The sequence below is a fragment of the Canis lupus genome, chromosome 8 (genome assembly GCF_011100685.1).
Source record: "Canis lupus familiaris isolate Mischka breed German Shepherd chromosome 8, alternate assembly UU_Cfam_GSD_1.0, whole genome shotgun sequence".
Taxonomy (NCBI): Eukaryota; Metazoa; Chordata; class Mammalia; order Carnivora; family Canidae; genus Canis; species Canis lupus.
The window spans coordinates 40,633,557-40,646,360 of record NC_049229.1 but is presented as its reverse complement, the minus strand read 5'-3'; the positions used below and the strand labels follow the sequence as shown (position 1 = coordinate 40,646,360).

At 41.4% G+C, this 12,804-nt stretch overlaps 1 long non-coding RNA gene across 2 annotated transcripts in view; it reads left to right on the top strand.

Moving 5' to 3' along the window:
* The window catches only part of LOC119872875, a 161,526-nt gene that overhangs the window by 101,371 nt on the left and 47,351 nt on the right, over positions 1 to 12,804 (top strand). The window contains exon 4 of one of the 2 annotated variants that reach the window (XR_005363428.1): positions 2,657 to 3,845. The exons of the other annotated variant lie outside the window; for it this stretch is intronic. This is a non-coding gene — a long non-coding RNA (uncharacterized LOC119872875). Of the gene's footprint in view, positions 1 to 2,656; positions 3,846 to 12,804 lie in introns of those variants that run through there. 2 annotated transcript variants of the gene reach the window in all.

The window sequence follows — 12,804 nt, the reverse complement described above, 5'->3', positions numbered from 1 at the left end:
TTAGAATGTTTTCTTTTTTCACCTGTCTCTTCCTCTTGCCCCAAGGGAGCTCTTTCAATCTGGACGTTCTCCATGTGGTTCACCTAGGCCATACCCAAACTGGAGAGCTCCTGGGAGGCTGGGGATCTTCTAGATCAGAACTCTAAAAGAAAGTAAACTCTGAGGAGGCCTGGAACCAGAGTGGGTCCAGTGGGTCTGGACTTGACCTGGCTGCCAGGTATCCTTGGATGCCTAAGGGTGAGGCTGGCCCCGGGGACTGACCAGAGAACACAAAAAGTCACAGGGAGAGAGAGGTAAAAGTTTCAGGAAATTTCTGCTAGGTATTTGAATTCGTGACATTTGTCTACTTGAGGTCAGATTTTCAGTACTGAAAACTGTAAATACTAATATTTGCTCGGTGCCTCTGGGCTTGGGTTTAAATGAGTACACCTTTGCATGATTCTGTTTGCATTGGAAGGTGTTATGGGGTCCCTGTTGACATGTAAGAAATGACAAAGATAATAGTACTACTAGGGAGTACATGCCATGGCTTTCTGTCATAGGAATGCTATAGACATCAGCACAAATCCTCTCCAGCTGGCACAGTGGCTACTATTAGCCTCATTGTCCCATTGAGGAGATGGAGACTGAGATGAAGCAATTCACTTAGAGTATAAAATGCTAACCAAGTGGGGAAATTTAGCCACAGTTTTCTTTTTTTTCTGACGTTTTGGTATGGAGGTTAAGGCACATCAACTCTGAAGTTCAGATCCTAGCTCTGCCACTTAGTAGTGTAAGACCTGGCTATACTCAAGCTCCCCCTACCTCAGTTCCTCCATCTGTAAAGTGGACATAATAATGGCATCTGCTTTATAAGTTTGCAAAGATTTAAGAATTAGTATACATTAATGCTTAAAAAACTCCTGGAATAATCACTATATGCATGTTGGCTAAGGATATGGAAGGTTGGAAAAAGGATGGTTTCATCTTATTTGCCAAATGAACTAATCCTTTTAAGTAGGTTTTTCTTCATGTCTAATACTTCTTTTCTGGCTCTTTTCAGTGCTAGGTAATAAAACAATTCAGTGCTTAGTAGGAGAGTCCAGGAAGGGATATGTAATTTTTACTTAGAACAAATAACCCATTTATCACTCCCCTCACCCTCTCCCTGAGTGCTCTCTGGGCACCCTGCACCTTTGTAACTCTTGTGGCTGCAAATCACACAGCAGCCAGTGCTGCATCCCATTTGCAGTACAAAGAGACTGCCAGGAAGGAATGGGCTTAATTAGTAAGAGATGTTCAAGGTAAAGCCTTTACAAAAGAGCTAACAGTGCTGTGTTAAAGGGAAGAAATATGATGAAAGCCACCATTACTGGAGCCAGGATGAGGCATACATTTCCTTAGCCTTTGCCTGCCATATCACATCTGCTTAGATGTCCCAGCTCCAATTTCAGGCTAGTTCAAAGCTTAGGTTTCTGACTAGAACAGTGTAAGAGCCATGGAGCTTATGCCATCAGATCTGTAATGACTCTGGCCAATTAACATGCCAACTTGGGGAAAATGTAAGTGAAAGAAACAGGGACCCATCTCCCAGAGCGAAATGTGAGAAGCAGACATGGAAGTAGGCTTTCCCAAATACAAGTAGAAATTTCTAAGCCTAAGCCTGGAGATAAGCACTGTCAGGGCTCAAAGCAATGACTTTGGATGAGGGGATAGAAATAACTAAACTGAGGTGGCAACAGCTCTGCAGAGTTGGGACTTCCTGGTAAGAGGGAAGGTTAGCGCAAGCAATAGACTCAGAAATCTCCATTCTAAGGTTGTGTCATCACTTGCCAGTTTTGTGATATTGAGTGAGTCACTACCTCTGTGGGCTGTAGGTTTTTAAGGTCTTACGTATTATTCTTAGTAACCTCCAAATATGCATTAAGTTTCATCCAAGGTCTTTAAGGAAGAGACAGAGAATCTTCTCTAACAAATTGCTAAAGGCTCCAGAGAGATCTCAGTTGAAGATGGGGATAACAGTTATATGACTTAAATGGAATATTTGCTTCCCCTTAATTCATCTATCCTATTAAGCATTAGGTGGGCATCTTAGAATTTGTGGCTATTGAAACAATTTCCCAACCACAATTAGGTAGTTTTTAACTATTTCTTGGCTTTATTTATAGTCACTAGTGAGGCTTACACTTTGTTTCTAGAACTGACCTGGGAGTTTAATTCTTTGACCAAACTCAATGTGTAGATTCTATTCTGAGCAATCTAAAGTTGTTATAGTTCTTGTGGGTGTATGAAATTTGTTAAAATTCTTGAGGGTGCATGATATTTGAAATATGTAATTTGAGCAGACTTGGTCATTCATTCATTCATTCCACACATATTTAAGGAGTTCTGACTATGTTCCAGGCCATATACTAAGTATTAGGGAGATGGCAGCAACCAAGGCAAACCCTACCATGACACCATCAAAAATCTCCCTAGTGTGACAATGAGGTCCATGTGCATTTACAATAGGACAGAGTAAGTTTCATGACAGCAGAAGTGTAGGAGGCATGGCAGAGACCGTGAGCTCCGCATTATCTATGTTTCTACGTTTTTTAGTCCCTTGCATTTGGTAGCATTGTGTGATTAATTGTCACCAAAGCCTCGTGTGTTGAAATGATGTGTCACTTTCATCCAGGATAGTCTCTCCATGCTCACTTGGAGGCCTCAGATTCCAGAGAACAGAGCTACAAGACAGAAGAGGGTGGCCTGGTCTGCTTCAGACATGTGATGTGAATGAGAAAGAATCTTCTAATGTCAGCGTCACAAAAGACAAAGCCTGTGGCAATATTTCAGATTAAAAGAGGCAACTAATTGCAGTATTCACCCCTAGAATGGATCATATACGAGAAGGGGGATAATGCTACAAGAAACATACTAAGATCAACTGATGAAATTAAAATATGAATATGAGAGGAGATTTTAAGAAGTATTAGTGTTATCTGTAAAGATGACAATTGTAACTATAGTTACATAGGAGACCTCTCTATTCTTAGGGCATATACACCTAAGTATTTAGGGACAAAGAACCACATGTTATGTAAGTTAAATGCAAATGGGGTAAAATGTTAACAATGAGTAAATCTGGATAAAAGATATTTGGATGTTCCTTGTACTATTTTTAGTTTTGCAACTTTTTGTAAGCTTGAAATAATTTCCAAATTGTTAAAAAATAAAATGTTATTAAGTCACTAAGGTGTCAGAGTTTACTGTTGCCACATCATTGCCCATATTTTCTTGACCAGTACAGATGGAATTGAGAAGATGTTGCAGGGCTAGCAAATTAATTGAGAGGATAAGGAAAGAGTTCCTAGAAGAAGATTGTTTGAAAAATAAGGAGGAATTAAACAAGTGAAGAGGGAGGAGTATTCCAAGCAGAGGAACTATATATGAAAGCCAGTAGCGAGAGAGTATGGTACATTCACAGAATAGAAAGAATTCAGCATGGCTAGGATGTAGAGCTTGAGCAGGGAAGAGATTAGAAATGAAGCTGGAGATGTAGGCAGGTCCAAGTTCCAAAGGGACATTGAAGCTGTGTTATGGTGTTTGGATTTTATACTAAGGGCAGTGGAAAACCATGAAGGGTTTTAAGCAAGAGAGTGCCTTAATGGTTACATTTTAAAATGGACTGGAAGGGAATAACAGTATTTCAGGAAAGGTCAGTGGGGTAATGGCCAGAGGGATGGAGAGATGTGGGAGATTTGAGGTTTGAAAGCTGGTTAGGAAATGAAGTCTGTTGTCCTAGGTGATGAGATAAGCTTCTGCGGTGCCAATGGAAATAGGTTCTTGCCACTCTTGTGTCTCAGTTTCTGTCCTAGCTCTCTGGGGTAGTAAAACTCTGCTAATTGATACTTAGACAAGGAATTAGATTAGATTTGGAAGCTTCAAAATAGCATGTTTTTACATTTACAAGAGATTTCTGCATGCTTAATGATTAAAGGATTTTCTATAGTTAGTGAGTGACCTGTTGACATGTCATTTTATAGATGGGGTCATGGAGCTCTAAATACTCTGCTTTCTGTTCCTCAGGGATTTGGCTGGCAAGCTAGGAATGGGATGCCAAGCTTTTGGCGTTTAGACTTAGTGTAATTCCAAATTAATTATTCACAGGTCAAGACATGTTACATATGCCTTTTTATATTCCTTTTTGGGTTTTAATCCTCAATTTTTCTGGTTCCATTAGCCAGTGCTGTCCTTTTCACTGATGTGTGTTTTGAAGCCTATGTAGGAACACAGATTTTTAAGCATTCAATTGATCACCATCCTTCAACCCCTGATATTTTCTCACGCTTCATGACCAGGTTCAGTTGTGCTCCTGATCACTCTTTCTTCCTAAACCACACTAAGTGCCCATGGGCAAACTTCCAACATTCTGCAGATAGGGTTTCTTGTGGTCCTCTCCCACTAGCAGGATTGGGTCTGGTATGTTCAGCTTTGAAACTCTAGCACTATGAGCAGGGCTCATAGAAGATGCTCATACTTAGGATTTGCTCAACTAAATAGAAGTGATTGAAAGCAGACACTCCTAACTGAAAGGGCTGAAGGCTCAGATTGTTTGAACATAAATGAATTTATGTGTGTGTAATTATATTTGCATTTATATATGTTGGGGCTTCATGTTCAAAAATTTTATTTGAATGTAGATATAGGTGGTGGGTATGATTCTTTTGTGGGTCTGTCATTGGTTATTTCAAGGCAGTAGAACAATGTAGCAATCCCACTTTTGGGTATATAGCCAAAGGAAATGAAATCACTATCTTGGAGAGATACTCGTAGCCCCCATGTTTATTGCAGCATTATTTACAATAGTCAAGACATGAAACAGACTAAGTATCCACTGATGGATGAGTGAATAAAGAAAATTATATATATATATATTTTTTCAATGGATATATGTTTAGTATGTATACATATTTTATACATGTGTGTATGTGTATATATAAATATATTCAATAGAATATTTTTTCAGCCACTAAAGAGATGAAAGTCCTGCTATTTGTGACAACACAAATGAAACTTGAGGACATCATGCCAAATGAAATGAGTCAGACAGAGAAAGGCAAGTACTGGATGATTTCACTTATATGTGGAATCTAAAAAGAACCAAACTCAGAGACCCAGAGAGTAGATTGGTGTTCCAGGTTGTGGTGGGGGTGGGGATGATGGAAATGGGTAGCCGTAGTCAAAGGATACAAACTTCCAGTTATAAAATGAATCAAGGGATCCCTGGGTGGCACAGCGGTTTGGCGCCTGCCTTTGGCCCAGGGCGCGATCCTGGAGACCCGGGATCGAATCCCACGTCGGGCTCCCGGTGCATGGAGCCTGCTTCTCCCTCTGCCTGTGTCTCTGCCTCTCTCTCTCTCTCTGTGTGACTATCATAAAAAAAAAAAAATAATAAAATAAAATGAATCAAGTCTGGGCATCTAATGGAGAGCATGGTGATAATGGCTAAGAATACAGTATTGTATACTTGAAATTTGCTAAGAGAGTAGGTCTTAATTCTCATCACACCAAAAAAAGAAAAAGTGAGGTGATAGATATAACTAACCTTATTGTGGCAATCATTTCATAATATATGTGTATCAAATCATCACCTTGTACAATGTTACATGTCAATTGTATTTATACAATTGTTAATTTATACAATGTTACATGTCAATTGTATCTCAATAAAGCAGGCTTAGCCTCCTTATTCCCAGTGAGCTTCCTTTCATGCAAATGTCAACCTTCAGAGTTGGTCTGAACCCCAAACCCCTCTCCTCTGTGGGTTTCTTCCTTCTAAGTCCTCCTTACCACCCTGTACAGCATTTGACTTTGGCATAAAGTAATTTGGCCTTGCCAGCAATTTATTGGTCTTATAGGACACAGGTGGCTAGTCATCTTTTATAAAACTAGCACACAGCAGACACCTAATTAATGATGATGATGGTAATAATATAGTGGTAATTGAACTAGACACCTTCTGTTAGTATTGTATCCTGTAGGGACTGCTGTCTTCCTTTGTTTGGATCAGTGTCTTTGTTCTACTCCTTGAAAGACAATTGTGTGTGTCATGGAGGTGACTATCCAGGTAAGCCAGCAGAAATGAGCCCAGAAAGGGTAAGTAACTTGCCCAAGATCACATACTTGGTAAAGTGACAGAGATAAGATTCAAACCCAGACCTGAGTGACTGAAGCCCATGTTCTGAGCCCCTAGCCCCACCGGCAGGACGCTGCAATTCTGAAGAGTTGGCTTGATCATGTAGTCAGGGAGGCCTGGAGAGATACCCGTAAGCCTTTCTTCCCATCTGAGATAGAAAAACTAGAACATGGTGCCCCATGTGACTGCCTTGTGACCACTGAGGAGTTAAAGGCAGATTTTAGGATTTTCCTGGAGCAGAGACTTTGGTAATTACTTCACAGCTGTTCTCAAGGCGAAGTGAGCCCGGGCATTCCTCTCTTCCGTCTCCTTTCAGAATGTTCTTTCTGGCGCAGAAATATTTAGTGTGGCTCTATTTGAATTGTTGAAGTTACAGCATCTGGTATTTTGCGTGCATTTACTCTGAAATTAAAAAAAAAAAAGGATCTTATTGTTCTCCCTGCAGTAAAATATCTGTCTCTTTCTATGTCTCCCCTCCCCTCCCCCCTTTTAATTTTAAAGCATTTGTTTGGAACATTCTCCTCTCTTCAGGCTGTATCCGCCTTGATGAAATTCAGGTTTCAAGAGTGTCTGCTCTGGTTCCAGCAGGGTTTTGAGGACTTTTAAATTTGTCAGCCAGTCCCTGTAAGCAGTGGGCCACCCTTTCAATAATTAAAGGAAAAAACCCCAAAGCTACTAACAACCTGCCCTTCCTCTCCTTTTTCACACTCATTCTAGCATTTTTGGTTAATACCACTGCTGATAAATTAGAAAACAAAATCTCTGTGGGCGACCAGGCAAAATTTATTAATCATATAACCCTCGCAGACGGCATAGCCCTAATACAAATATTTGTGCTTCTGTCACTGGCAGTCGTCTGATCACTGCCAAACAGTGACAGATTTTAAAGACAATCACATTAAGTATTAATCAAGCTTGAAAGATGCAGTCATGCAGAGGCATACTAACGAGTAGGCATTTCCCGCCTGCTTTCTGCACTAACAGCATCCTATGCCAGTGGATTATTGAAAATGTTCTTCTCCTTCATAAAACATCACTTTCAGCATGCCTAAAAATCTAAAATGGCCATTGGCTGGTGGGTGGCCTGAAATGACAAGCTTCTCCTAGATGATATCCTGGGCTCTGTATAGGTTTCCCTCACCATGCTCACCTTCCTTATTCTAGCTTTTCTCTTGATTTGGGGGTGTCATCAGGTGCTAGATGTTTGGTATGAGGATTAGAAAACTCTTGGAGGTTAGGAAAGTCAATTAGTCTGCACGAGAGGCTGGGCCTACAAGGAAGGGAGAGACAACTGCAGAAGAGGGACCTGGGTGCTAGTGAGAACATGGGGGTGGTCATATCTGTCTGGCTGGGGCTGGAGAATAGCAGGAGGTAATATTTGCCAAGTTCTGTGGGTTGGCAAAGACAAGAGATTAAGTAACTCATACTACTTTGAGAAAAGCCTAAGAAGGCTCCTCAGAGATAGAAAGCATCCTACAGGGTAGATTTGCCAGTCTGTATACTCTGGGAAGTTGGTTCCAAAGAGAAGGGAATTAAGTGGTGATTTAGACGATTTAGACAAACAATCCCGGATGAGTCCAGTGGTCCTTGGGGGAGGCAGAGAGGAAGAATCAGAGCTCTGGTCCCAACACAGAGCCTCCCTGAATTGCTCAGTCCTTACCCACAGTAGAGGGACCCCAGACGCTCCACAGCTGTTCAGAGTTCCTAGGTGTTAATATTGAAGAAAAAACAGATGGAATTACCAAAAAAGAAGTGGACTGACAGCTCAGTCAGTGCCTCATGGGATCTTGCCCAGTTGGGGTGCTTTTTAGCTTTTTGATTTCAGAAACCTGAGTAACTGTTTGTTCTGAGGCCAGGCTAAGGGAATTGACTTACACTCACCAAACTCCTATGAGCCTGATAAATAAGTAGAAAATCTCAGTTACTTATTTCTAATGAGAATATATAATTACTGGGGTAAGGATGTATTTTATGTGTGTATTAATCTAAATTGGCTGGTTGGCTCCTTCTGTGTAGGTAAATCTGCAAATCACAATTTAAAAGTCATTTGCTAAGTAAAGCCCATAAAGAGGACACATTATCCTCTTGGCAGTATTAAAAATGTACCAGTAAATTCTCATTGTTTGGTCTCTATCTGTCCTGACTCCTTGAAGACCACTTTCACTAACTTTTCACACAACCTTCTGTCTAATTAATTAGGTTCCAAGTCATTTCTTGGAGATTAAATCTCCTTTAGTTAGGTTTTTGTTTTTGTTTTTTTTTTAGAGGATAGGCAGGAGTTAGAAGCCTGCAGGTGGGATACTAGGTAGAGAAAAATCAGAAGATAATTATCTCTTGGTAACTTTCACAAGCAACCAGCCCATTTAAACTCCCAATATTCCCCTCTTCTGTTATTAATGAGGAAAAAAAATCTAGAATCCTAAAATTTAGAAGCTAGGAGAGGTTTTAGAAATAATATAACCCAGCTACTTGGATTCATATAGTTACCTGCTATTTTGGTTACTTGAATTAACTTCTTATTTGTAAATCTCCATTTTTCCTTTTTCTTTCTTCTGAGGAGTAGATGTTCTCTTATCAAAACTAACTACTCGCTCTTCTATGTGCTTGATCCCATTTCCTTTATTGTGACCACGTAGCTTATTGTCCAAACTGGGACTATTTGGACTATTGAGAGTCAAAGGGAGCTATTATTAATAATAAAGCCTGGACCACAGGCAAAACCAAGGCTGTCCTGAGAAAACTTGTACGTATAGTCACCACCATTTCTGCAGCCCCGTCCCCACCTTTAAACCTCGATTCTTGATTTGAAATAGTTCTTGTTTTAGTCGCTTTTTCAAACTCTCCTTTTCTTCTGCTTCCAGTTTTGTTGTGAGCCATCTTTGTGGGTCATCTCTAGGAGTTTGAGGTGTGGTTTGTTTGCCTCTTGGGGGAGACTCCTCTCCTGCCTTGTGGGTGTGGGGTGGGAATAAAGCACAGAAACTCTTTTCCCCAGTGCTCCCCAAAAGGCAGATATTTCTCTGGTAAGAATGCTGAGTAAGAGGTTCAAGGTGAGAATGCCAAGAGAAATCATTTTGCTGTAAGCAATCTTTGCTGCCTCTGCTGCTTCTGCACCCAGCACTCCCCAGGGCCTGCTGGCTTCGGACCCTACTCAGAATGCCTCTGATTTTCTCCATCCTCGCTCTCTGCCTTGGCCCTGGGACTCCTCCCTTAGGTCACCCTTCCTTGCGTTGCCTCCACGGGTCTGCTCTGTTGTCCCTGGAAGGAGGTCCCTGTGCTGTGCTGCTGTCGCAGGACCCTCCGCCCTCGCTCTATTTGCCCTCGGCAGGCAGCAGGGAGCCGGCCTACAGTGACAACTTAATAAATACCTGTTAATTGGAATGATAATGTGGGGCTGTAAGTGGAGCTTCAGGGTTCTGTTTTCAGCCTTCTCGCTTTGTTCTATGCAGGAAGACGAGTATTTTTGGCGTTGTTGCCTCTCTGCCTGGAGAAAGAAACAATTATTGTGCTTGCAAAGTCATTCATTCACACAGGAGGGGTCAACTCCCTAAACCTCCAAATTGAGTGCCTCATATGAGAGAAAGTGCAAGGAACCCTGGGGTTTGGGGGCATTGTGATTTCAGAGACAGATGAAATAAAAAGTCACTTCTAAGCTTCTTTCACTTTTGCAATTTTGGCTCCTCCGTTCCTTAAAGGTTAAATGCCCCACACAAGCCACTGACAATCAAGTGAGATGTCCATGGGGAGCTGCCTGGTGGGCCCTTTGTAGATGTTGGTTGAAGCTGATTTGGCCTCAGGGGTATGGCTAGAGATCTTTACTGAGGATTTGTGAAATTTGTCCCAAGACTCAGCTGGGGGTGGGGTGGGGTGGGGTCTGTTAACAAGGTTGAAATTATTTCCTAACCCCTTTCCATCTTCTGCCAAAAATCTCCGAATGTTCAAGAAGAATTGAGTTCATTTCCCCTGAATTGCTTCCTGTTCATTATTTTAATGTCAACCTCATCTCGATTCCTCACTCACAGCCTGACTAGCAAGGAGGAAGAAGTATTGATTGTTTCCTAAGAAGCCGCTTTGAGACTCTCTAGGGCATTGGATGTGTAGCTTTTGGGCAGGGCCAAGAGTTCAGAAAATCCTTCAGGCTTCTAGATATTTAGATTCTATGCAATCTTCCATCTTGTAACCTGAAATAGATGCAGCCCCTTTTGCCACGGGCGGATTGAGATCCAGCCCCACCGCGTGTCAAGCAGGGGTCCGCTCTGGACTCCTTTTTACTGCCAGTCTGTGTCTACACTCCTCTCCCAGTCTGGGCGCCCTTTCTCTCCATCAGCCCGCCCCTGCTTCCCTTCCCTGAAGACAGTTCCCAGCCCCTGGAGTTGCTCTCCTCCCACACACAGGGTTTAAGGTCCTGATGGGAGAAACGCAGGCATCCTTTTATGCTCCTGAGTTTGCTTGTGGGATCAGGCCCAGGTTACTGTCGAGGAGCTTCGCCTGAAATTGCAGCCCACCTTGGTTTCTTTCTCTTCCTGTTCTGCTTTTTCTTGCTGCCTGTTTCTCCTGGGAGCACTTTGTGCTGAATCACCTGCCTATGAATCTTGTCTCGGGCTCTACTTCTGGGAGACCTGACCCAAATCAATATTATCGCAATGAATTCTCACAGCTGCTCTGTGAGAATTAAATTAAAAAATAAAAATAAAAAAGAACTTTCATTGTTTTCATTATAAATGAAAGAACTGAGATCCTTAGAATTTAAGTGATTTCCTCATGACCACACAACTAATAAGTAAGGTGCAGAGCTGGGATTTAAATCCAGAACTTTTGATTCTAAATCTAGAAGGATTTTGGTTGGGGGGAAGAGAGGTTTGCATGAACAAACATTTTTTTCTTTTTTTTTTTTTTTTTGCCTGAAATGCAATGGCATGCAGCTGAGTGAAATAAAGTTTGATTTTGTATTTTCTATCCAGATAAGTTTAATTTTTGTAAGCTTTGTGTCGCCCGGAGCTGTGTTTGGTAGCTTGCTCTCACTGGCTGTCAACAACATGTAAAAAGTGTATCTGCACATAGCTCACTGCTCCCTTCCACATGCCCCAAGACCTTGGCAAGCCTTCTTGGTGTCAATCAGCAGTCCCTCGTAACGTAAAAAGCAGTGGCAGCTATGGTTTCCCATTGCAGAGTCCCTCATTAAAATCTGTGCTTGGCAGAGCAGCTGGTCCTAGATCACAGATTCCTGCTCACGGTGGGGAGCTCCATGGATAGAGACAAGGAATGCACACAGCTTGTTAATGACACTGTCAGAAGGTGGGGTTCCCTTCCCGGTATTTCTAGAGAAATTTGGGTCATTTATAACACACATAGACATTTATTCACTCATAGCTAAGCTCTCATATTTTCTCTCTGTGGGAGAATTATTAATAAGCAAAACTTTCCAAAGGTTTTTCTAGTTGCTCACTGTAAAGAAGGAAGTGCTAGAGTCTAGGGGAGATTCCAAGAAGTATAAGACCATCCCCTGCCCTTAAGAGAATCCCCATGATTTAATTATTATCAGGAGGTAACAATGGTGATGGCAATTGTAATACTCATCCATGAGCTGCTGTCTTACAGTTAACAAAGTATTTTCACCTTAATTAATTTATTTCTCCTGTGGCCCTTTTCTTGGAGTGGAAACTCAGCAAGTTTGCTCCATACTGATTCATCGTCAATAGACAGAGAAGCTAGCTCTGCTGTTACTGATACAATCAAAGTTTCTAGTACTGTCACCTGTGAATGACTGAAACCTCATTATATATATAAAATTATCTTTCTCTTTCCCCCTATCTCTTTATATATCTTCAGACACATGAAGTTGGATGGAGGAAAGGTCAAAACAGCTTTTATGGATACCAATTCTCTCAAGGCCTACTTGCGTGAACTTCTCGTGGAATCATAATTCTAACTTTGGAAATGTACTCTTATATCCAGAACCTCAAAAATCTGGGAGAGATTTTTGCTTAATACACACTTGACAGTCTCAGATAAGGATGTTTTAAAAAGTTGTTGTGGCCTCACTGAATTGTAATGGTTAAAAATATTTATTGAGTTCCTACTGTGTGTTGGAAACTTTGCTAAGCACTGTGGATCCAAGAGGTATAGGGTGGGCTCCATGCCCTCAAGCAGTTTGTACTCAAGTTGAAAAGACCCACTTAGGCTAAGCCATGGATGCTGGGTAAGGAGTTGCTCAGTGGATGGAGAAATTGGTCTGGTACAATCGGCGATGACGTAGAAAGGAGATAGAATGATGAAAGACCTTCAGTGAGGGATACTATTTAGAGAAGTAGAGATGCAGGGGAAGAATGCTCCAGGCAGGGGTAGCAGATGGAATTAGTATTTTGAGCTGGGAATGCATGAATCATATTTAGAAGACAATGAACAGAATATGACTGGACTGGAGTGTTGATATAAGAGAGGGCAGAAACATAAGCCTAGGAATCCAGGTAAAGCTTAAATGCCAAACCAAGAAATTAGCTCCCTGGTGACAGCCACCATATACAGTATGGTAATTACATATGGTAAATACAATAGAAATGATGACTGGTATATCTAATATTTGCTTGGTCTTGCAGTTGATGTTTCATGTGCCATCTACCTAATTACTTTTTTTTTTTAAAAGATTTTAT